The sequence below is a fragment of the Bufo bufo genome, chromosome 1 (genome assembly GCF_905171765.1).
Source record: "Bufo bufo chromosome 1, aBufBuf1.1, whole genome shotgun sequence".
NCBI classification, from domain to species: Eukaryota; Metazoa; Chordata; class Amphibia; order Anura; family Bufonidae; genus Bufo; species Bufo bufo.
The window spans coordinates 508,266,012-508,292,200 of record NC_053389.1 but is presented as its reverse complement, the minus strand read 5'-3'; the positions used below and the strand labels follow the sequence as shown (position 1 = coordinate 508,292,200).

Sequence of the window (26,189 nt, the reverse complement as noted above, 5' to 3'; positions counted from 1 at the left end):
TACTGTTCGTGCGTTCAAACACGTGGAACGTAAATAATGCCCATTGATCGCCCATACATTCTATTGTATTTAAATAATCTGGATTCTCACAGAAATTAACCATTTCTTAAAACATATTGCACAGTTTTACGTGAAATACGTGAATTAGAAGTGAAACCATTCATATGTGTATCAATTCTATTTCTACCATACACCCTATATTTTTAAAAACATGATGAATTTTTAAATATACAGTACAGACCAAAAGTTTGGACACACCTTCTCATTCAAAGAGTTTTCTTTATTTTCATGACTATGAAAATTGTAGATTCACACTCAAGGCATCAAAACTATGAATTAACACATGTGGAATTATATACATAACAAACAAGTGTGAAACATGTCATATTCTAGGTTCTTCAAAGTAGCCACCTTATGCTTTGATTACTGCTTTGCACACTCTTGGCATTCTCTTAATGAGCTTCAAGAGGTAGTCCCCTGAAATGGTTTTCACTTCACAGGTGTGCCCTGTCAGGTTTAATAAGTGGGATTTCTTGCCTTATAAATGGGGTTGGGACCATCAGTTGCGTTGAGGAGAAGTCAGGTGGATACACAGCTGATAGTCCTACTGAATAGACTGTTAGAATTTGTATTATGGCAAGAAAAAAGCAGCTAAGTAAAGAAAAACGAGTGGCCATCATTACTTTAAGAAATGAAGGTTGGTCAGTCAGCCGAAAAATTGGGAAAACTTTGAAAGTAACGGCTATTTGACCATGAAGGAGAGTGATGGGGTGCTGCGCCAGATGACCTGGCCTCCACAGTCACTGGACCTGAACCCAATCGAGATGGTTTGGGGTGAGCTGTACCGCAGAGTGAAGGCAAAAGGGCCAACAAGTGCTAAGCATCTCTGGGAACTCCTTCAAGACTGTTGAAAGACCATTTCAGGGGACTACCTCTTGAAGCTCATCAAGAGAATGCCAAGAGTGTGCAAAGCAGTAATCAAAGCAAAAGGTGGCTACTTTGAAGAACCTAGAATATAACATATTTTCAATTGTTTTACACTTGTTTGTTATGTATATAATTCCACATGTGTTAATTCATAGTTTTGATGCCTTTATAGTCCTGAAAATAAAGAAAACTCTTTGAATGAGAAGGTGTGTCCAAACTTTTGGTCTGTACTGTATCTCTAACTATGTAAGTGACATGATTGAAATGTTCATATTTATAATTCATCCACAATTAATCATACTACAATGCATCAAATACTAGGGACATAATTAGTTATAACATGATTAAATGATCAATAAACAGGTTATATGTCCCAAAGTATAATATAATGCAAAGTGAATAGATGGCCTAATGCTCCCCAAATTAGGCAACATTTGGCTATAGCTGCGCCTCCTTCAAGCAGTGAAGTACGTGGCTTCTCCCATGTGGTGCCTATCACCAGTCAGCCGTGCAGGCACATTCATTAACACATTGTGTTTGGGGCGTTGCTGCTATGAGACTCTGAGGTATGCTCTTTCAGCTAGTATTCTTTTTCCCTGTATTTTTTTGCACTGATCTCCCGGCCTCTCCTTGGGTCCTGCTCCTCATCTGTGTGTCCCGCCTTGTGCTGCCTGTTTTATAATATATGTATGTACTGTTTATATATATTTACAATAAAGCTTTTTGGATTTTCATACATACGAAAGTTAGTTTAATTTTTTTTGGTGAACATTCATTAACACATAGCATGCGCCCTGATCTAGGATTTGGGGAGCTGTTTGTGATTGATTCAATTTAAAAAAAAGACTGCTTCTAGCTTCTCGTCCTTATATAATTTTCTCTAGACATGCTTTATTTAGATTTCTTCTCTAGCCGTAATAGAGCTTTTAATCTAAATCTAAGTGATAGGGTACAGATCAGTGACGCAATATTCTTCAGGGCCGCTGAATTGGATTACATGACAAGCTGTCACTATAACACAAAGCTGTTGCAAAATCTATTTTTTGCCAGAATGAGCAATAAGCCAATGAAGCCTCCAAATTTGTAATGAGGAGATGTGATTTGCTCTTCTGACTTGTGCACACCTTTATTCCTTTTGCATTTTGCTGACTTTTTTTCTATAAATCATATAGGAATATTGGACTACGTGAACCAGGTCAGGAAATAACCTATGTAAGGCTAGTTTTACACTAGCGGCAAGGAACTTAGGTAGGCTGTTCACCCGCCGGAACAGCCTGCCGGGGATCCTTGCCGCTAGTGTGAAAGTACCGTAAAAGAACAAATATGTCCTGACATTTGTTTTGAACATATGATAAGGGTAAAAAGTACCTGATTATCACAAGGCAGAAACTTAGGCTTCTAGAATTTGTCTGACCGAAACATGGCATTTATGCCTTAAAGGCTATGTACACCTTTGGGGGCATTTTTTAAAATTATTGCATTATACTTATTTTGAGCTAAAAGTAATTTTTTTTCCAATTGGTCTTTATTATTATTAATAATAATAATAATAAAAAAAAAATTCTGTACAGAGCTGAGATGCTCTACTTAGCTGCCTGTGGATTTTTAGTCCTTTCTGTCATCTGAGTAGCAGACAGACTTCTTGTCCTCTCTCACATCATAAACACTTATTAAAGCTCAATCCTTATCTTACTGATAAGAATGTGGATTAAATCTCTCAGTAGTTTAGAAATAGGGGTAATTAGATGACCAGAACAAAGTGAAAATACCAGCCACACAGTTTGAAAAACAGGTTAACCCTTTGTGACTGAACAGCTCAATGTTTTTAATAAAGGCCAAAAATAATTTTAATTCAATCATTAAAAAAATGACTCCAAAGGTGTACATAGCCTTTGACCCCTTAAGGACTTAGGAGGTACCGGTACGCCAGGTTTGCTGAGTCCTTAAGGACTCAGGACGTACCGGTACGTCCTAAGTTTAAAAGTAGATTGCGGCGGGGGTTAATAGGAACAGGATGCCCGCTGAAATCATTCAGCGGGCATCCTGTCACAATGCCGGGGGGGGGGGGGGGTGCCATTTAGACCTGCGGCGGCGGGCGGTGCCATCTGGTCCCCATGCGGCTGTGGGGGGGACCCGATGGCATGGAAGGCAGCGCAATGTCTAAGGAAGGCATCGCTCTGCCTTTTGGTGACGAGCCTGTGAGATCCAGCCCCATGGATCTCATAGGCCGGAAGCTGTATGAGTAATACACACAGAAATATTACTCATACAGCCAATGCATTCCAATACAGAAGTATTGGAATGCATTGTAAAGGATTAGACCCCCAAAAGTTCAAGTCCCAAAGTAGGACAAAAAATAAAGTGAAAAAAATATTTTTTGAAAAAATAAAGTCCCCCCCCCAAAAAATGTAAAGTTTTAAGTAAAAATTAACAAAAACTTCATTTCCCCCAAATAAAGTTAAACAAAAATTATAGTATACATATTAGGTATCACCGCATCCGTATCGACCGGCTCTATAAACATATCACATGACCTAACCCCTCAGATGAACGCCATAAAAAGTGTGCTAAATAAACCATTTTTTTGTCACCTTACATAACAAAAAGTACATCAAGCGATCAAAAAGGCGTTTGCCCACCAAAATAGTACCAATCTAACCGTCACCTCATCCCGCAAAAAATTACCCCTACCTGAGACAATCGCCCAAAAACAAAAAAAACTATGGCTCAGAATATGGAGACACTAAAACATCATTTTTTTTGTTTTAAAAAAGCTGTTATTGTGTAAAACTTACATAAATAAAATAAAAGTATACATATTAGGTATCGCCGCGTACGTATCGACCGGCTCTATAAAAATATCACGTGACCTAACCCCTCAGATGAACACCGTAAAAAAAAATTAAATTAAAACTGTGCTAAATAAACCATTTTTTGTCACCTTGCATCACAAAAAGTGTAATAGCAAGCGATCAAAAAGTCACACGCACCCCAAAATAGTGCCAAAAAAACAGTCATCTCATCCCGCAAAAATCATACCCTACCCAAGGTAATCGCCCAAAAACTGAAAAAATTATGGCTCTCAGACTATGGAAACACTAAAACATGATTTTTTTTTTGCTTTAAAAATGAAATCATTGTGTGAAACTTACATAAATAAAAAAACAGTATACATATTAGGTATCGCAGCGTCCGTAATAACTTGCTCTATAAAAATATCACATGATCTAACCTGTCAGATGAATATTGTAAATAACAAAAAATAAAAACAGTGCCAAAACAGCTATTTCTTGTTATCTTGCCTCATAAAAAGTGTAATATAGAGCAACCAAAAATCATATGTACTCTAAACTAGTACCAACAATACTGCCACCCTATCCCGTAGTTTCTTAAATGGGGCCACTTTTTTGGAGTTTCTACTCTAGGGGTGCATCAGGGGGGCTTCAAATGGCACATGGTGTAAAAAAAAAACAGTCCAGCAAAATCTGCCTTCCAAAAACCGTATGGCATTCCTTTCCTTCTGCGCCCTGCCGTGTGCCCGTACAGTAGTTTACGACCACATATGGGGTGTTTCTGTAAACTACAGAATCAGGGCCATAAATATTGAGTTTGGTTTGGCTGTTAACCCTTGCTTTGTAACTGGAAAAAAATTATTAAAATGGAAAATCTGCCAAAAAATAAGAAATTTTTAAATTGTATCTCTATTTTCCATTAATTCTTGTGGAACACCTAAAGGGTTAACAAAGTTTGTAAAATTAGTTTTGAATACCTTGAGGGGAGTAGTTTATAGAAAGGGGTCATTTTTGTTTGGTTTCTATTATGTAAGCCTCGCAAAGTGACTTCAGACCTGAACTGATCCCTAAAAATTGGGTTTTTGATTTGCTTCTAAACTTCTAAGCCTTGTAACATCCCCAAAAATTAAATATTATTCCCAAAATGATCCAAACATGAAGTAGACATATGGGGAATGTAAAGTAATAACTATTTTTGGAGGTATTACTATGTATTATAGAAGTAGAGAAATTGAAACTTGGAATTTGCGATTTTTAAAAAAATATTGGTATATTTTGTATTTTTTTATAAATAAAAAAGATTTTTTTTTAAACTTCATTTTACCAGTGTCATGAAGTACAGTATGTGACGAAAAAACTATCTCAGAATGGCCTGGATAAGTCAAAGCGTTTTAAAGTTATCAGCACTTAAAGTGACATTGGTCAGATTTGCAAAAAATGGCCAAGTCCGTAAGGTGAAATAGGGCCAAGTCCTTAAGGGTTTAAACCGTCCGGATCCCGTTATAGTCAATGTCTATATGATGACATATAGCCCGATCTTCTGTTGGATCAGACTACCGGATTACCAACACAACTGTGAACGAAGCCTAAGTGAAAGAAATGCAGAGCTAACATTTCTGTGTTGCAATGTAAGTGAGCTTCATTACCCAGGAAAGTGTTTTTAGGACCAGAACTAAAGTACAGTGTTAGAATTACAGAAGTATTATACATTTCAAAATGTTTGTAAGATGGCGTTCATGATAGATATGGTTCCAGAACTCACCAGGTGTTAGACCTCATTCTCTTATAGTCAACTTAGATATACACTAGTATGGTATATTGCACTAAAATGGCCTTTTTTCATACTGAAATAAATGTAAACCTTAAAATAAGCATCTCTATTACTATCTCATTAAAAGGGTTCTCTGGTCTTTGCAGAAAAACCTGGAGTGTTCTGACCCTGTGTAGGAAAGATAATTTTATCAGTATTCAGTACTTACCCCTCCTCCCGGCTGCTGTCTCCGCTGTGCTCAAGTTTGGAGAGGATATTTTTCTGAGTATTCTTATTCAGCTTCATATACAGTAACCCCAGTGCTTAGCAAAAAAAGGGGACAGGTAGAATTGTATTCAGTGACCAAGCTGAGGTCAAGGCAGGTACAGGGGAAGGCACCTTAAATAACCTGGAAAAGGCTGTCATAGACTGTGGATGTCACGGTCCCTTCTGTGACAGATGTCAAGAGATCAAGGAGACTGGTGGAGCATGGAGGAATCTAACAGCCTCTTTGATTACTCTTTATTCAGTATTTGTTTGTGACCTCATCCCCTCTTTCAGGTGTAGATTAGTACTCATTACCCTACCCTATTTAGTGTTGCCCCACCCTTCTGACTGTGCGGTATATAGCTTCATTTGGGTTTGGCAGAGCTGGTTTGAGGTCGTCTCTGGTGTTCCCGCTCGTCCATCACTACAGAAGTTAAGTGTCGCGTTTGTTTGTGTTTTGTTTTACCTTCCTTGCTTGTTGTTACTAGGCCTCAGGGAGACACCTGTTCCTTCATTGGGGAAGGAACAGGTTTCCTCAGCGCTGACAATATTCTTAGGGCTCTCTAGTGTCTCCAGGGTCCCAGGTTATGGGCATTTCTACCTTCAAGGGGTGCCCATACAGTTAGGAGTCAGGGCCAGGAGTAGGGTTACTAGAAGGTGACCTTTTCCTGTCCCTAAGGTTGAGGCCTAGTGGCTTTCCCTTCTGGTTGTCAGTTTGATGTTTCCTCCTACACCTCATCCGTGACAAGGGACTGATTAGGGCTTATGTTGGCCCTTTAAGAGCCAGAGAGGATGCACAAGTTCATCCTACAAGAGCAAAGGCTGTTTGCAGGAAGTGAAAGGCCAGAAGATACCTGGTGTGAAGTAGGCAGACCTAATTTCTCTGGAATTCTGGCACCAGTTGGGATGGTGGAAAACTGTGTTCGAATCAACATCAAGTAGACAAAGTTAATACAAGGCACTTACTAATGTTTTGAGATTGTCCATTTTGCCTCCTTTGCTGGCTTGATCCTTTTATCCATCACATTATACACTGCTCGTATCCAGGGGTTATGACCACCCTGGAATCCACCAGCGGTGGCTGTCCTGGATTGCTTATAGGAAAAGGCATTGACCTCTCTGGTGGCCGGGTCTGCAGGAGTGCACATAGACTTGCAAGACTCCCTACTGCTGTATTCTGTCTCCTTTGATCCCCTGCTACCGCGCTTCAGTCTCTGTGTGTCAATGTCTGGTTTGGCGTGAGTCACATGGCCAATGGCTGGCCACAGCAATGAGGTTTCCACCACATTTCACATCACTGTGTCACTTGATGGGTGGGGGACATGTCACTGCTCCTACAAACAATAAAAAGTGATCAAAAAGCCCCATGTACCCCAAAATGGCACCAATGACCACTGTATCTTGTCCCAAAATAAACAAGCCCTCTCACAGCTCTGTCAAAAAAAGTGTTATAGGTTTTTGAATGTAGTTTTGTACTTCTAGTGTTGCCTTTCAGCGTGCAGCTGATCGGCGGGGTTTTGGACTTCAGCCAATCAGATCTTAACAATTATCAATATTAAAATCCCAGAAACCCCTTTGAGGCATAAGTTACTCATAATTTCTCCAGAATATAGGGAAGAGAAGCTGGCAGGAAGATTTTCACGAGTATCCACTTTTTCTACATCTCCTGCTAGTGCAGTGTTTGTTCCCTTGGATCAGTCTTGTAGCCTGCAATATCTGCGCTAATTTATATAATGCTAGCACTCACATAAAATGATATTATAGTACCTAATGAACAAAGGAAACCTGCTAAATAAGAGACGTGACATATTGGATATTACCACCTGAGGCTTTTAGAGGAAGATAAGATCAGAGGTGAGTAATATTTCCTGCAAACTCTACTATCACCATGTAAAGTACATGTTTTAGTTCTGTGGAGGTGGCCTTCAATGCCTGCTAGATAATAGATTATGGTTTCTGTGTAATTATGACTTCATCTGTGAATTTCAAAAACGTTCTCATTTCACACATTTTAAGCATCTTATTCTGGCAAGGATAAATGTGAACCATTTTTGGTTATCTTAAGTGAGGGAGTGAGGACTCTCCTGGCATGTCTGTTTTCAATAGGGTTCTTTGACGGACACATACTATAGGTTTTTACAGGCTCTTTTGTCATTTAGTTTTTTTTTGTACCTGTGTTGTTTTTTTTTTTTACATTTTTCCCCAGTAAAAATGCCATCTACAGATGAAGGTATTAGTTTTAGGGTAAAAAAGCAGTGCAGTTATAACATAAGGAGCTCAAGAATTGTTATTTCATAGGGAGTGCACATAACTAAAGCGGACATGTTAAACTGTACGAATGTGAGGCTTAAAGGGGTTTTCTGGTTTGCATCAGCATTCTTTAAAATAATCATATATGAAGGTAGCTGTAATTTTTTATATTTTTTACCTTTATCGCTCCTATCTTTCGTTCTGGGCTGTGGTCACATGAACATGTCCATGCTCCTCTTTATTTCCTGTGATGTGACAGATGTAGCCGAGCCAAAATTGACTCTGATAACACATGTCTCAGTGTTATGGCGATAGAAAAGGCGCTCATATGGTAAGTATGTAAGGCATCTCCGTCTCTGAGGGGATGCTTACCTATATTACGATGGTGAGTGCATTGGAGATGTAGGGTTTGTAGGTGGAGATGATGAGGTTGCTGCAGCCAGTGCCAAAACATTTGGATGGAATCCTTCATGCAAAGTCACTAAACAGACGGAGAAATATCACATGAACAGAAGGGTGAGTAGGGGAGGTGTACCCCTTAGGTTCCACCCAAGTCAACTGGTTGAGGCAGACACAGGAGATGACTGAGAGCTTTTAGGAGCTTTTATTCATCTGCTGGTCGTCTCTTGCCTCAACCAGTTGATTTGGGTGGAACCCAATAGGTACATCTCCCGTACTCACCCTTCTGTTATCCATTAAATACAGGGAAGTTAAATGACAGCCACCATTGTCATCCTTCGACTTCAAAAATACTGCAGATTTTTTTTTTGAGTGCTCAGTATAGGTGACATGATTAATAACTGCTACATACCATTATTCTGTAGGTCACAGCATTTACATTACTGATGACCTGTGGGATTCTGATATGATGCATATGCTGCTGAGTCTCAGCTATGAGCGAACAGATGTCACATTACTGGGACACTTGTCGATCCCCCGGCCTTAATGCTACTTTCACACTAGTGGCAGCCTTCTCCTGCAGTCTGTACCGGCGGGTGAACAGCCTGCTGGATCCCTGCTGCCGCTAGTGCACTGCAGCAGCTGGCTTCTCCTATGTGGTATCTTCGCTCTGCCTCAGACAATCGCTGGCTTGAGAACCATATTTTTCGCCCTATAAGACGCAGGTTTTAGAGGAGAACAATAAGAAAAAAATATCCATTACACCTCAGGTCAGACCAGCAATCAGACCCCCAATGTTAATCAGACCTCAGATCAGACCCCCAATGCCTCAGATCAGCCCCCATGTCAGCCATCAGCCCCCATGTCAGCCATAAGCCCCCCCATGTCAGCCATCAGCCCCCCATGTCAGCCATCAACCCCCCATGTCAGCCATCAGCCCCCCATGTCAGCCATCAGCCCCCCATGTCAGCCATCATGCCACCATGTCAGCCATCAGCCCCCCATGTCAGCCATCAGCCCCCCATGTCAGCCATCAACCCCCCATGTCAGCCATCAGCCCCCCATGTCAGCCATCAGCCCCCCATGTCAGCAATCATGCCCATATGTCAGATTTCACCCCCTAAATGTCACATTTCTCCCCCCCTGGCTCCCTCCATGTTGTCACATTTCTCCCCCCCTGGCTCCCTCCATGTTGTCACATTTCTCCCCCCCTGGCTCCCTCCATGTTGTCACATTTCTCCCCCCCTGGCTCCCTCCATGTTGTCACATTTCTCCCCCCTGGCTCCCTCCATGTTGTCACATTTCTCCCCCCCCCCCCCCGGCTCCCTCCATGTTGTCACATTTCTCCCCCCCTGGCTCCCTCCATGTTGTCACATTTTTTCCCCCCCTGGCTCCCTCCATGTTGTCACATTCCCCCCCCCCCCTCCCGGCTCCCTCCATGTTGTCACATTTCTCCCCCCCCCCTCCATGTTGTCACATTTCTCCCCCCCCCCTGGCTCCCTCCATGTTGTCACATTTCTCCCCCCCTGGCTCCCTCCATGTTGTCACATTTTTCCCCCCCCGGCTCCCTCCATGTTGTCACATTTCTCCCCCTCTGGCTCCCTCCATGTTGTCACATTTCTCCCCCTCTGGCTCCCTCCATGTTGTCACATTTCCCCCCCCCCTGGCTCCCTCCATGTTGTCACATTCCCCCCCCTGGCTCGCTCCATGTTGTCACATTTCTCCCCCCCAGCTCGCTCCATGTTGTCACATTTCTCCCCCCCCCCCTCCATGTTGTCACATTTCTCCCCCCCCCCTGGCTCCCTCCATGTTGTCACATTTCTCCCCCCCTGGCTCCCTCCATGTTGTCACATTTTTCCCCCCCGGCTCCCTCCATGTTGTCACATTTCTCCCCCTCTGGCTCCCTCCATGTTGTCACATTTCTCCCCCTCTGGCTCCCTCCATGTTGTCACATTTCCCCCCCCCCTGGCTCCCTCCATGTTGTCACATTCCCCCCCCTGGCTCGCTCCATGTTGTCACATTTCTCCCCCCCAGCTCGCTCCATGTTGTCACATTTCTCCCCCTCTGGCTCCCTCCATGTTGTCACATTTCTTCCCCTCTGGCTCCCTCCGTGTTGTCACATTTCTCCCCCCCTGGCTCCCTCCATGTTGTCACATCCCCCCCCCCCCCTTCCGGCTCCCTCCATGTTGTCACATTTCTCCCCCCCTCCATGTTGTCACATTTCTCCCTCGCCCCTGGCTCCCTCCATGTTGTCACATTTCTCCCCCCTGGCTCCCTCCATGTTGTCACATTTCTCCCCCCCCCCCCTCCCGGCTCCCTCCATGTTGTCACATTTCTCCCCCTCTGGCTCCCTCCATGTTGTCACATTTCTCCCCCCCCCTTGGCTCCCTCCATGTTGTCACATTTCTCCCCCACATTTTTGCGCAGGCCGGCCGTTGGTGCGGGCCACAAAATATTGTACTGAGGGCCGCAAATGGCCCGCGGGCCGCTAGTTTGAGACCCCTGCTCTAGGTGCTGATTTTACGCCCACATAGCACCTAGAGGCTCATTAGCATATTATAAAAGTGCTTATTTTATCAGAACGGCTGCAGGGAGAAAGGTATAAAACATACTGTTATGTAGTGCTGACATTAGCGCATCGATAATCTCAGTCAGCTACACAACAGTATTTCTGGTGGTAGAAACCCTTTAAAGGGAACCTGTCACCGGGATTTTGTGTATAGAGCTGAGGACATGGATTGCTAGATGGCCGCTAGCACATCCGCAATACCCAGTCCCCATAGCTCTGTGTGCTTTTATTGTGTCAAAAAAACGATTTGATACATATGCAAATTAACCTGAGATGAGTCCTGTCCCTGATTCATCTCACATACAGGACTCATCTCAGGTTAATTTGCATATGTATAAAATTGTTGTTTTTTTTACACAATAAAAGCACACGGAGCTATGGGGACTGGGTATTGCGGATGTGCTAGCGGCCATCTAGCAATCCATGTCCTCAGCATTATACGCAAAATCCCGGTGACAGGTTCCCTTTAAGGTGAAAAATGGCAGGGTCCTGAAGGGGTTAAATTGGTGATATTGTTATATTTTTTATTGTACAATGGCTGAGAAATCAATTATTATGGATCATGCGCATTTCTAGAATTCAGCTAGCAGTTCATTACTGCTTATTTTGCGCTGCCAATATGTATTGTATTGAGGCATAGTATGTGTTATGTTGTAGATACATTTCTATAATAATTGACATGGCGAGTATTGTTTTCCACCAATAGCATAATTCAATGCATTTTGATTATGTGCTTACCTGGGAGTAAAATAGAATAGAGCTTTTAGCTATGGATGGAAAATTGTTTACTTTATTGGAAAGCAGAGATAGAAAGAAATTGCATTTCAGAATTGATGTATTTTGACGTGTCTGTCAAGATATGACTTGATTGTAAAAGAATTAATTGTGCATTCTATTTAGAATAATAAAAAAATGAAGTGCCTGAAAAACTTGAAATGTATTAATGAGATTTTAAAGAATAGGGCTGTGCTGCCAATCAACCATATAATTCTTACAGTGAATTGGAAATCTCCAGTGGTTTCACAGTTTTTTGTATTATATTTTCTAATTATCCCGTAGAGCCAATGCGTTCACCTGGAGTGCTACTTCGCTCAATATACCAATGTCCATTTGTTGTCGCGTTCTCAGGCTTTTAAGACACAGTTTTGTCTGCGATTGCTTTCCACGTGTGCGTTTTTTCCATCCAGATTGTATCTGGATTGCTAGCGTTCTTCACGCGCATGCAGCAAACCTGAAAAGTATTAATTAACATCTCCCAGCGACCATCAGTGAAAAGCGCATTGCTCCTGATGCAAACTACATTCACTTCTAAGGGGCCAGAGCTTTGTGAAAAATGCACAATATAGAACATGCTGTGATTTTTCCTGAACATGGAGATGATGTGTAAAAAGACTCTCATGTGGACATACCCAGTGAAATCAGGAGTCAGTCCTCACTCGTGTGAAATTAGCTTTAAAATCATAGGACCAGTTAAAATGGGTAGCCCTAGAATGGCAACTTGTCATCTAAGCACAAGATAAGTGATTAGTGTCTGATTGATGGGGTTTGACTGCTGGTGTCCCCAACAATAATGAGAGTGGGGTTCGGGGTCACCTGTTTGAACGGGGTGTCAGTGACCATGTGCACTGCCCCTAATTTAAACTCTCTGGGACTGCTGGAGGGACACTGTACTCCGCTATCTTCGACATTTCTGTAGACTTGTGAGCCTTTGAACCCTTGCCAATCAGTCACCCACCACCTACCTTAATAAATGAAAAATTCACTGTTACTGTTCTAGAGCGCTGTGTCTTAAACGTATGCATTTCACGTCATTTTACACAGGAATGATAATAATAAAAATTCTGCGGGGGGGGAAACCAAACTTCTAGATTGTTCATTGTTACATTTCAACTGACAGATGATCGTTTTAGTTGAAACTGTCCATTTTGATCAACTTTAGACTAATGTGTGTGGCCACCTTATGTCTTTCAATCTCTCATCGTAAAAATGAAAGACCTGAGCTCTGGCCATGTGAGGTACAGGACTGGTCCTAGTATTGTTAGAAAGAGATTGTCATGTACTGTATGAAGTCTAATTTTAATTTTTTACATTAATCATTGGATAACCCCTTTAAGTAAAAAGAAAACAAATTTGCATAAGATTTTTTTACATTAGTTAGTGATATATTTCACACAGAATTACATTTGGGTTTGGGTTTTCTAGAATTACTGAGGTTTTTACCAGATATGTTCATCAGCTTATCTCATGTACATCTTCTCCATGCATTTTTTCCCTTTGGACTCTCCTGACCCGCTTTCACCATGTAAACAAATGAATCTGCTTTGTTTCCACCCTGTATGTAGCACTTCCTTTTGTATCCAACCAGTCCCATGATACATTTCTTTCTCTGCCACTGTGCCAGCATCGCCCCTAACAACGCCTGGCTAGGTTTATAGCTCCTCCCACCTAGTTACATAGACACTCCTCTATAACTGCCCCACCCATGGACATAACATCACAGGCAATAGGACAGTGTTGCATGGACCACAGCCGGGAGATAGGAGCAATAAAGGTAAAAGAAATTCATTACAAAATTGCAACTACCTTCATAAATGATTATTTTAACCACTTAACGCACAATGCTGTATATGTACGGCGATGAGCCTGCTCCATGTGTGGCTGTATCATACAGCAGGCACCGGCCACAATGACAATAAACAACGGTGTTCCTGCCAAACCCTGTCATTTAACCCTCCAGATGCCGTGATCAACTTTGGTCGTGGCATCTGTCGAGTTAGGCAGAGCGATGTGGCTCCCTCTGCCTTATAGTCAAAGCCCCCGCAGTAAAATTGCAGGGCTCCGATGAGTTACCATGCAGCTTGGATGCTGCTGAAGCCTTGGTTGTCATAGTAAGCTCCCTACTGCTTGGGGCACGAGACACAGCTCAGCAGGGACAGTGTCACAATCCTATTCATCTTTATAGATCTCTATTAGGGTGAATAGGATAATCAAAAGATCAAGCACAGAGAAAAGAAACTAGAAATAGGAGACAAGTAGGTGAGGGTAAAATCTGCAGTTATGGAGGTGGTTTTTCAGGTTGCTTTTGAAAGCTTAAATGGTGGGATAGAGGCCGATGTATTGTGGTAATATTTTCCATAATATGAGGGATGGATGAGAGAAATTTTGAGAACCTGACTTTTATATGTTCTTTCCCTATGCTCACAATAAAGAATTAGAAGTAACAAAGAGCGAAATAAAAAGGCATTAAAAGACAAGACACAAAGGTAGACAGATAGAAAGAATGGAAGAGAATGGCGGTAGCCTAGGGCAATAATTGGGAAAGGGGACACATCGATAACAGTAGGGGTCAAAGAATAAAACAGTAACGTAATTGAGGCAAGATATTGAGGTGTTTGAAGGTGCTGAACCTTTTTAATTATAAAAAGCATTCAAGAATTTCAGGACCTAGTCCAGGAGTATCCGGTAGCATGAAATTCAGATTGTCGTTCATTTAGACCTGCACAGCTGAAAATTAATTTCTACAGTCTGATATTGACAACAAAAAGTGTCTTGTCATAGTTTAAACCTGGTGAATTAATTGAATTACTGTGCAAGGAATTGGCAGAAGTTGATGTAAATGTAGTTAAAATAATTAAATGCAATGCCTGAGCAAGACAGGTTAATGTAGTTGACACTATTTTGATATATAAAAGCACATGGAAGAACTGCAGAGAATGAGTTTAGTGATGTTAATGTGACAATTAGCCATGCTCTAGGTTTTCACAAATTAGCCCGTTCTTCACTGTGTTAATGGTCGTCGTCATCCGTTACAGCTGATTTGCTTACATAATCTTTGGCAAACTGATTTTGTTTTTCTGGTACTCCGATATGTTGTTATTTAATCCAGCTGACTGTGCAGGGTTGTAACTTTTTTATATTTTAGCACTCTGTTATGGTATATTCACACACGGCAGAGTTGCTGCAGTAATTTCTATGTATGAAAATCAGATTAATTGATCTGAATCGGTTTGTTTTGGCAGTAAGGACATAGGGGGGTCATTTATTAATACCGGCGTTTTAGACACTGGTCTTAATAACCCCTTGCACTTGCGGTGGATCACCGAAGTTATGAAGAGAAGCAGGCTTCTACATAACTTCAGCGCATCCACCGATGCCAGCTCCCTTTCTGCCATAGATTTAGACAATTTTCTATGCCTAAAACAGGCGTAGAAAATGATAAATGAAACAGGCCTTCCAGCCCATCCCCTTTTCCGCCCACGACATGCCCACTTATTTAGATCTGGTGTGAGCGGGGAAAATTTGCAGATTAGGGTTATGGGATGCGTTCGTTTCCCATGATGGCCAAAAGTTCCAAATATTAGTGACAGAGAGGTTAAAGGAGTTTTCTTAACATTATCACTGTATTGTTCCCTTTGAAAGATTGAGTATATTTACAGACTACTACTATAACTTCCCCGTCAGATATACTTTGTGTAAAATACTTTTTCACCTCAATTTAGTTGGTGATTGTCTTGTTGCGAGTGTCTGTCATCTGCTAGTGTTGCCTGTAGTCAGTGACATGGAGGAAGATCTCTGGACAGTACATTTTTGCTTGTACTGGTAACCTAAATCTTCTTACTTAATCATAGATGGCTATAGAGAATTTTTATTGCATCCTCAGCTAGATACTAGTTTTTACACTGAACAGTGAATTCGCTTTACATCGAATGGCAAGTTCACACGTCCGTCGTGAATTCGCTTTACATTGAATGGCTCCAATCACACGTCCGTGGTGTGTTGCGGACCCGCAAATTGCGGAACCGCAACACACCCGCCCGGCACCCCTATAGAAATGCCTATTCTTGTCCGCAAGCTGCGGACAAGAATAGGACATGTTCTATCTTTTGCGAAGCTGCGGACCTGAAGATCGGGGCCGCGCTCCGCGGATGCGGACAGCACACTGTGTGCTGTCCGCATCCATTCCGCCCCCATAGAAAATGAATGGGTCCGCACCCGTTCCGCAAAATTGCGGAACGGATGCGGACCCATTTGCGGACGTGTGAATGGAGCCTTAGTTTGTAGAAGTATTTCCAGTTTTCTCTGTGAGCAATCTGTTTTGTCCTGACAATTCCCTTTAGCATCTCAATGCTAACTTCCAGACCCACCATAGGGACTTCTTTAAGTTTCTGCAAATCAGAGAGTTTCCATGGTGCCACTTTTAGGCACTTCTTAAAGGGGTTCTCAAGGATTTAGGATAGGTCATCAATATGAGATCATTGGCCGTCCAAATTCCGGCCACTCTGCTGATCAGCTGCTTGAGGAGGCCGCAGCTTACCAAGCACATCACCATACATTGTATAGTGGATGTGCTTGGTATTACAGCTCAGCCTTACTTCACCGGCCAATCTCCTATTAATGACCTATCCTGAGCATAGGTAAGCATCATCTAAAGCCCGGTGGAGAACCCATTTAAGTCTTGCAAGAAAAAGATAATATCATTTCATTACAGCAATTTGGAAGCTAAAACAGAATACTCCAAGACATACCCTCTGATTAAGGTGAAGGTAGAACTAGATGTGATCGTCTCTTCAGCTCAAGGGACTTCTGCTTTTTTCAACTGTGTATACATTGTTCAGATGTACATCTTTTCAAGAGGTGATCTTTAAAATGTGTCACGCCTACTAGGCTCAACTGTATGTTCCCATCCAGCTCCTCAAATTCCTAGAGGAGGTGTGATTCTCCAGATACCTTGTTGCATATTTTGTGCGACTGGCCTTGAGTCAAAGCATAAGAGCACGCTTCTCATTATGTCATAAAAAGAGTAATAGATGTAAACTTTGAACCCCCAACACTTTTTCATCTCCAATTAGATGAATTCCCCCTATACTTTCAAGAAATTATTGCACATATCAACCAAGCTGGTTTTCACCTGCTGTTGGAAAGAATCCATCCTTCCTTACGTTCAAGAGGTTCTAAATCTTGTTAGTTCCACCCAGAGCTCGCAATAAAGCCTGTACAAGCGTCATAGATGCCTGTTCAGGCCATTTTACTCCCTGGAAAAAGTCTAAGGCGTACCGATACGCCTTAGACTTTTCCCTGCTATTCATCAGCGCAGTGAGCGCTGTGAACGGCACAGGCAGCGCAGCGATGCTGCTGCTGCCTGAAACAACCAATAACAAGGCTCCTTACAGTAAGGAGCTTAGTGATTGGTCAATTTGAGTGGGCTGCCGGAGCTTAAGGGAGGAAGGAGGCGCACGATCCTTACTGGCGGGGTAAGTGGCCTTGCTGTGAAATTTAGTGGGGGTCCCGGATCTGAGCGCCTTGTTTTCTCTTTAATGATGAGTCTGAAGCGCTCAGCCGAGCGCTGTCTCTCCTCCCTGCTGGGTGTGGTAGTGAAGACGGCCTCAATAGAAGGTCTAGGGGACCGTCTTCACTACGGCGCTCAGCAGTGAGGAAAAGTGGCTGAGCGCTTCAGACTCCTGCTTATAGAAGTCAGCGGGGGTCCCAGCGCAGGACACACCAACAGGAGACCTCCATAACGACAGACCTGTCACCCGTAGACCTCTATGTCACCTGTCAGCTTTCCTATGAATCCATCAAGGATTTATTGCAGCATGTTCCATCAGACGCTGAACTAGACATATTGTTTGCTATAAGGATTTCTTCTGTAATGCGGAGCCGCATGGCGGCACATGGTGCTACAAGGACTGCATGTGGCCATTTACAGCCTCCAGGACATACAGTCCCTCTGTATAATCCAATAACCACAGCGGTGGTGGCAATTTTGTGGCATGAGATAGGGCAACAGGGTCATGGAAGAAGAACTCCCCTTTATAGCAAGATCAAGCATAACAAAATGACAGCCTCTATCAGCAACCTCTGGAACTCCAGCTGTTCTGAAACTACAACTCCCAGTATCCTCCTTTCACTTCTTTGGGAGTTACAAGAACAGCTGAGCAAGTGTGCATGCTGGGTGTTGTAGTTTCACAGCAGCGCTGGAGTGCCAAAGGTTGCTGCACCCTAGATCAGTGGTTATCACTGCGTGATGACATCATCCAGATCCACAACATGTGACTGTGGCGGTGCAAGGTATGTGCCCGGGTCTTTTGCTTGTGCCCTTGGCACCAGCATGCACCACCATCCATTGTACCTGTGTCCTGCTCCGCCAGTGCCTCAGGTCTCTTCAGAGTCTACCAACAGCCCCGATGGCACGACATACCCACCTGAGAGCTCATCTACAAAGGACGTAACTTTGGAGGGCAGCAATGGCCATGTGATGGATGGCAAACCCCAGTGACCAGCGGCACAGAAACAGCAGCAAAAATGTAAGGCATTGTCCCAAGATCAACACTATTTACCTATCCATACTTGACCCAGAGAACACTAGAACATGGTAACCAAGGTGGGACCCCCAGCGATCATGAAGGGGGCATGTCTGTTTTAGTAACGACTTGCATTTCCCATGCAATAACAATTCTGGGGAATCAATTCTTGTAACTCTATATTGTACCATTCCTCTATTATTTCCACTAGAACTTATGAACGAATTGCTAGTAGTCTGCAATAAGGGTCCAGCTAGATGTTACCTGTTGGCAGCACTGATTAAATAATGTCAGGCTGTGCAGGGACACCCCCATCTGGACCTTCACTGAAAACTGCCAGCAAGTCTTTCATAACTAATAACAGAGGAATTGTGCAACATAAGGTCATAAGAATAAATGCTCCAGGATTGTTATTACATGGTGGGGGGGGGGGTTGGGTGCAAGTAGTTTAACGACAGGTGAGAAATATCGATCTTGGGACAAACCCTTTAAACCTCATAAAATTACTGCAACAGTGACCTCAGTGGTACCGACCCCTCAGCGCAACAGTGACCTCAGTGGTACCGACCCCTCAGCGCAACAGTGACCTCAGTGGTACCGACCACCGACCCCTAAGCACAACAGTGACCTCAGTGGTACCGACCCCTCAGCCCTCAGCGCAACAGTGACCTGAGCGCAACAGTGACATCAGTGGTACCGACCCCTCAGCGCAACAGTGACCTCAGTGGTACCGACCCCTAAGCACAACAGTGACCTCAGTGGTACCGACCCCTCAGCGCAACAGTGACCTCAGTGGTACCGACCCCTAAGCACAACAGTGACCTCAGTGGTACCGACCCCTAAGCGCAACAGTGACCTCAGCTAAATTTTAAATTGTCTAAATTTGCTATTTATGCATGGAAGACAGTTCTCGAATACTGGTAATGGTTTCCCTGCATAAATAGCAACCCCTTAATGTTATGTAGGCCTTCGTATTAGCTATTTGAATTACTGTAACTTTCGTACTCCTCATCGGCTGAAAATACTCCTCAAAAATGGTAAGATGAGTATTTTTACTCTTCCAGAAAAAATGTAGCGCAACCTCTGGTTCCACCTGCATGAAAAGATACAAATTGTGGAAATATTGACATTGTTGAATACAGAGCCATTACTGCTCTTTTTCAATAAAAATGTATTGAATGAAAAAAAATCCAGCTTTCATTTCTTAAGAAGACCTCCTTCTGCTTTCATTTCTCCAAAACCCTCTGAGAAGTTAGAGCGGATTTCTGGTGACCTGCACTATTTCTTGCAATACTTTTTATAAACATTATTGCTTTTTAATCTGTAATATTTTGTTTGCGAAAAAACGGCTTAATCTGTATTTGCACATCAGTTTCCGTTTGAAGCTCTTACTTACAATGCTATACAAGAAACAGAGGTTATGTGCAGCATCCTGTTCTCTATTATAGCTGTAGTTTGCTTTCGCCTTATCAGCGAGTTATCATAAAACACAGGTGGAACACAATGCACTAAATGTCCTTATGTATAGATAATAACAGTAAAAAAAGTACCAGAATGCAGCCATAAAAGATTCAACATCCTACATTTTAAATTGGACATACCTCACCACTATATAAAATAAAGGGTGAAATGATTGCAACAATATTAATTTTATAGCTAGCTTTTTTCCCTAAACTAACTTGGCAGAAAAATTAACCAGCGGCTTAATGTTTCTTGCCCGCTGGTAAAGCAAAATTGTTTTTATATGTCGACTTTAAAGCGTTGTAATATTGAGAGGATTGTAAGCCATAATTTATGTAGATTACCACTCTTTTGGACTGAAAAAAAGAAGACTGACTTACGCTTAAAGCCATATACATTATTCTTTTGTTGGCCAAACCCGCAGACACATTAATATGTGTGGGGAGCTTCTGAATCTCCCCCAACAGGCGATATCGGGGACACAAAGATCAGACAAAATTAATATTTTCACCCCATCCTTTTGTTCTCCTGAGAGATAAGCTGCCACCAGAAGTGTCTGGAAGTGACTTTCTCCACTCTCCCCATAGAATACAGATACATGTTTGACTGAGCCGAACGTGTATGTGTAAAGGGGAGGCTGGTGGGAGTCGGGGAGGTAGCTGTCAGCCGAACAAATGTATATGGGAAGCTTTACTCCTATATAAAATGACTGCAGAGCTTGTTAGTGATGCAAGCATGTTTCTATTATATGTAAAATGACTAAGCCACAAAAATGGGAAGAAGGTATGCGGATCAGCTCTTAGCAGGCTCTGCCTGAAATGCCACCAGATGTAAAGAAACTGTCCTACAAGTCAATGATTGGCCTTTTAAAAGGCCTTGAGACATGACTTGGAAGCCATCACCTCATCTGGCGGCAGCTGTTTCAAGGTGATTGCCCCTCATCAGTACAGAGCAGAGAGTACTGGCTTAACTGGGTGAGAGGACTAGGTCAGGATTTAGGGAATACAATATCTCCTTATGGAGAGTGCCATAAACGGCATGAGGAGTCTTATAGGCCAGGCAAGGCTCCTCTGGAATTCTGGGAAGAGGGGATGCAAATGAGCAACCCCAGCCCTAACCCTACCTCTAATGCTACCAGATGTAAGGCAGTTATCCTAGAAGTCAATGTTTGGCCTTTTAAAAGGCCTTGAGACCTGACTTGGATAATAATTATGCCAGCATCTCATCTGCAGACAGCTGTTTTGGGTAAAAGAGGCCTCGTCTAAATTACAGATAGACTTGTGCCGCACAGTATACTATGCCTGGACAGTCAACGTGTAGGTAAGTTTCACTTCACCTAGCAGTCTTCAGACACTTACTGGCATTTTCTGCATATAATTTGCTTGTATTATTAGACCTAGATGCCACTAACACCAGGGGGTGACTGAAACAAAATGTAAAAAAAATAAGCAAAAATTTAAAATAAAAAAGGCTTAATAGAATTTAAAAGTGTTCTCCTACCACATTGCTAGTACATGACGCACTATGCGGTCAGTGAGATTTCTACTGCCGAAATTTCCACGGTTATTAGAATGAAGCAGACCCTTTAACTCATTTTCCATCAGAGAAATACAGTATTTCCGTGTGTGTTACAGTTTAAACATAATCTATAAACCTACTTACAAGTATCAATACATTTTAATGTGTGCTGGTTCTTTCTAGTGTTCTTTATTATAGGACTGTGCCTCTGTTTGCTAATAATTGAAACTAGACAACTGGATGCAATAATGTTCAGTTGTATTCTGAAACGTGTGACGTGGTATTATCTATATCCGATGCATCCATATCCAACCTGAGGCGCGAGGGAGGCTAAAAGTGCATATCCTACAAGGTGTTTCAGCCGCACAGTGGGAATGTATTATAACGATTGTAGTCTTCTAGTAGTGTGTGACAGCACATAGGAAAACTGGTGGTCAGCACAAAATTATCTATTGTTTGAATTTTTGGGGTCATTTACCAAACTGGTGTTAAGTAGAACTGGCTTAGTTGCCCATAGAAACCAGTCTGATTCCACCTTTCATTTTCCAAAGGAGTTGTCAGAAATGTAAGGTGGTATCTGATTGGTTGCTATGGGCAACTTAGCCAGTTCTACTTTACACCAGTTTAATAAAAGTTTTTCTTCTACATTTTTTTTTTGAATGTTTGGTCATTTATTATTTTCCATCTTTCTATCTGTATTGAAAAAAATTCTAAAATCCTGTAGTTTCTACACTGGCCACTAGGTGTAAAATATATCAAGACTTCCTGAGAAAACATATAGGCTTTAGACACAATGGTCAGAAGGGGACCCATTTGACTTAGATGGGAGAGTTTTCTAGGCATGCTCTGTGATCTGTGCAGAGGTCAGGAGGGAGTAGATAAGCTGTGATATCACCTATTGTAAATGTTGGTTCCTGTGTTATCTTTATAATGATGATATCTCTCATTGTAATTCTGCCTGTGATGTACAAGACATGAAGTCTCAACATATTATTAGGGGCCCTTTACATTGTCCGAGAATCCCACAGATAATCCCTAACTAGCGTTCATGTTAGCGGCGATTATCTGGTGATGTAAATGTACCACCGATTACCCGATGAACAAGTGAAAAGCTTGTTCATCGGGTAATAGTTCTTTTTTGTGGTCACAAAAATTATCATTTGCTGGCAGCAGATCGCGCAGCGTAAACAGCATCTGCTGCTGGCAAACAACTAGTCAGTATGGGGACGATCGATGGCAATAGCAATCACTCCTGCCCGTACTGTGGAGGAGTTTTCTGCATGTAATAGCATCGGTCTCCTCCACCAGTGAGCAGGCAATTGTCAAGAAGGAACCTTTCCTTCCCGATAATCTGCTGCTGTATTGTCCTATGTAAAAGGACCTTTAGGCTTAAAGGCTATAAACTTCAGACCAGAGTGATTTTTATTTCATGGAGAATGTCTTTAAAGGCAAAGTGCCACCTGTACGTTTTTCTGCCAGTTTAAACCAGATAGTGACACACATCCTTTTTTATATTCCGTTCACATATCCTTTTTTTATAATCCTTATTTTCTGATTGTAGGTTTTTGTTTTAATTTTCCTTCCTGAATATTGTAACCCATATGGGCTATAGGCATAATAGAATGGAGGGGACACATTGACTTCTGTGGCAGAGTTTTTCAGGCATGCCCTGCTGTGATATCACCTATTGTGAACAGTGGATCCTGTTTTATCTATTGATTGATTGATCAGTCTATTTACTTCATTCTAATCCTGCCTGTGATGATAATGAGATGACTGCTGAAAAGTGATCTTCATTGTATTGTAAGTGACTGATTGGTTCTCCTCTTTAATTCTGTTTGATACTTTGTGTAATAAGTTTCCCTTGTAATGAAGTGGGTAAGAGATAGTACCCATCCCCCATTGTGCTGATAAGACCACATTCCTGAGTGATCTCAGAAACATGTGTGACGTACACTGGAGGAGGGGCTAACAGGTTAAAACTCTACCCACCTTGTCTCAGCAGAGTCCACCAGGCCCTCCATTCTAGGTAGGATGTATCTCTCTTCTACACCCTGGGGTGTCTGTCATGTATTATAACGGGGTAGACAGCCATGGGTTATAGCATGATCGACGGAGTCTCCACCCTATTTAGGCTAGTGATGTTTATTTACTTTATATTATTCAGTATGTGATTTGTTTGTGTTATCATATATTTAATCACTTAGTAAATATATTTATTCATGTAGCGTGCGTAAGCTTATTCATTCTCAAATCTTTCAAATTCACTCTACGTTACATAAAAACTTGATTTAAAGGATAACTGTCACATTTAGACCCTAATTTCAATTTTCAAATATGTAGTTACTAATAACATGATATTCCAGAATCAGTTACTATTAGACTGACTTACCCCATATTTAATAAGATTCAGTCCTTAGCAACCAGTCTGCATAAAAATGTAATTTCACTATTCAGTTAAGATGGCCGCCACTGCCCTCACCCTGAGGCTAATCCCGCCTGCCCTTACTAGCCAATAACAATAGCCCCCCAAAAGTGTCAGTAACCAGAGCCCTCCCTCCTAAGGGGTTAATCTCCTGCAGCACAAAGGGGTCCTCTTACCACATGTTGTTTTCATGTATACACTGAGCAGATGGCAGATCTCCCTTCCCTGGTCTGCGCTGATTCAACTCTGCATTGTCCAGCTCTGCTGAGTGAGGGAGCGTCTGCCAAGTGCAGGGACAAGGAGAAGTGCACACAGCCCAGGCACTGTTATCAGTTGCTGGGAAGGACCTGGCTTTAATCATTTACTTACAGTCTCTGGCTGTCAGTAATGTGACCTTGCACGCAGCCTGCTTCTGCGTCCTCCGTCCTTCAACAGATAGACGGACCATGTCTAGCAACCCTATTTTAAGCACAGGTAAAAATAGGCAATACAAGGAACAAAACTGGAATTAAGGGGCAATTGAATACACAGTGAAAAGTTGAAATAGGGCCACCAAGGTGATATTAATCACCACAATCCAATACTCCAAAAAAATAATAATATTACAGTTATCCTTTAAACAATAGGTGATTTTCTGATGATGCATTCCTTTTAATTGGCAGTGCACATGGTTAGATAGTATAACTTCCTTTATTTGCTGTCCTTTTTTTTTAGGATAGTTGTTAGGTTGTTTTTGCATTTTGTTCTGTACCTATTTTTAAGTGACAGTTGCTTCCTCCTGATGATTTCATATTTAACTTTCTGTAAGATGAAGTTGCTAGTGTAATAACACTTCCTAAAACATGTCTATACTTGAAAGCAGTTTTAATGTTTGTTGTCTTGGCTTCCAAAAACACTAGTAATTGTTTTTTGTAGAGTAAATATTGCAGCCTTTATTATAGCCTACAACAGATATAAGTGGTGCATAATATATATTTGACATTTTAGCTGGCCTGATAACCAGCACACACTGTACAAGAGGTGCACCTGTATTTATCCCCCATGTAGCATGGGCCAGAGACATCAACAGGTCATTGCTGAATCTGGCATAAGCTAAATGTAATGACAGTTTACACTTGGCATTCTTTGCACCACTTTTCTGAGCATAACTTTGCAGAATAATCTTAGTATATTAGTTGTACTCAGAATGATTCTAAAGTTACACATTCTTACGTGTCAGAAAGTGTGGCATGGGTGTTTCATAAATGTTCTTCATTCTTCTTGAGGACCATATTTTCCAATGTTTTTATTTACTCATATAGACATTAATAAATCAGCCCTATTCTATACTGAAGGGTTAAGTGCCCAACAAGTTTGCAAAGAGAACACGAAAAAAGGAAACATTTGTAGACTACACACACTTGCCTAAAACTGCAGAAAAATAAACATCTAAGGCCTCTTTCACACGAGTGTTTCCGGATAAGGTCCAGATGCGTTGAGGCAAACCTGCGCGAGTAGGTACCCAATTGCAGTCAGTTTTGATTGCGTTCCGTTCAGTTTTTATAGCGCGGGTGCAATGTGTTTTGCACGCGCGTGATAAAAAACTGAATGTGGTACCCAGACCCGAACTTCTTCACAGAAGTTCAGGTTTGGGTTCAAGGTTGTATAGATTGTATTATTTTCCCTTATAACATGGTTATAAGGGAAAATAATAGCATTCTGAATACAGAATGCATAGTACAATAGGGCTGGAGGGGTTAAAAATAAATAAATAATTTAACTCACCTTAATCCACTTGTTCGCACAGCCGGCATCTCTTCTGTCTTGTTCTGTGAGGAATAGGACCTTTGATGACGTCACTACGCTCATCACATGGTCCATCACATGATCTTTTACCATGGTGAGGGATCATGTGACGGACCATGTGATGAACGTAGTGACATCATCAAAGGTCCTATTCCTCACAAAACAAGACAGAAGAGATGCCAGCTGCGCGAACAAGTGGATTAAGGTGAGTTAAATTATTTATTAATTTTTTTTAACCCCCCCAGCCCTATTGTACTATGCATTCTGTATTTAGATTGCTATTATTTTCCCTTATAACCATGTTATAAGGGAAAATAATAAAGATCGGGTCCCCATCCCGATCGTCTCCTAGCAACCGTGCGTGAAAATCGCACCGCATCCGCTGCGCGAACCATGTTATAAGGGAAAATAATAAAGATCGGGTCCCCATCCCGATCGTCTCCTAGCAACCGTGCGTGAAAATCGCACCGCATCCGCACTTGCTTGCGGATGCTTGCGATTTTCACGCAGCCCCATTCACTTCTATGGGGCCTGCGTTGCGTAGAGCTTGCTGCGATTTTCACGCAACGCAAAAGTGATGCGTGAAAATCACCGCTCTTGTGCACAGCCCCATAGAAATAAATGCGGGTGCAATGCGTTCAACTCACGCATTGCACCCGCGCGGAAAACTCGCCCGTGTGAAAGGGGCCTAAAAGTTTCTTGTGTCCACATAATATTTTCACCTCATTTCTAGAGCTAGACGATT

General features: G+C 42.1%; 1 protein-coding gene across 1 annotated transcript in view; it reads left to right on the top strand.

Moving 5' to 3' along the window:
* IMMP2L (inner mitochondrial membrane peptidase subunit 2) overlaps nucleotides 1–26,189 on the top strand; it is a 1,418,140-nt gene that overhangs the window by 146,892 nt on the left and 1,245,059 nt on the right. The gene's annotated exons all lie outside the window — the stretch shown is intronic.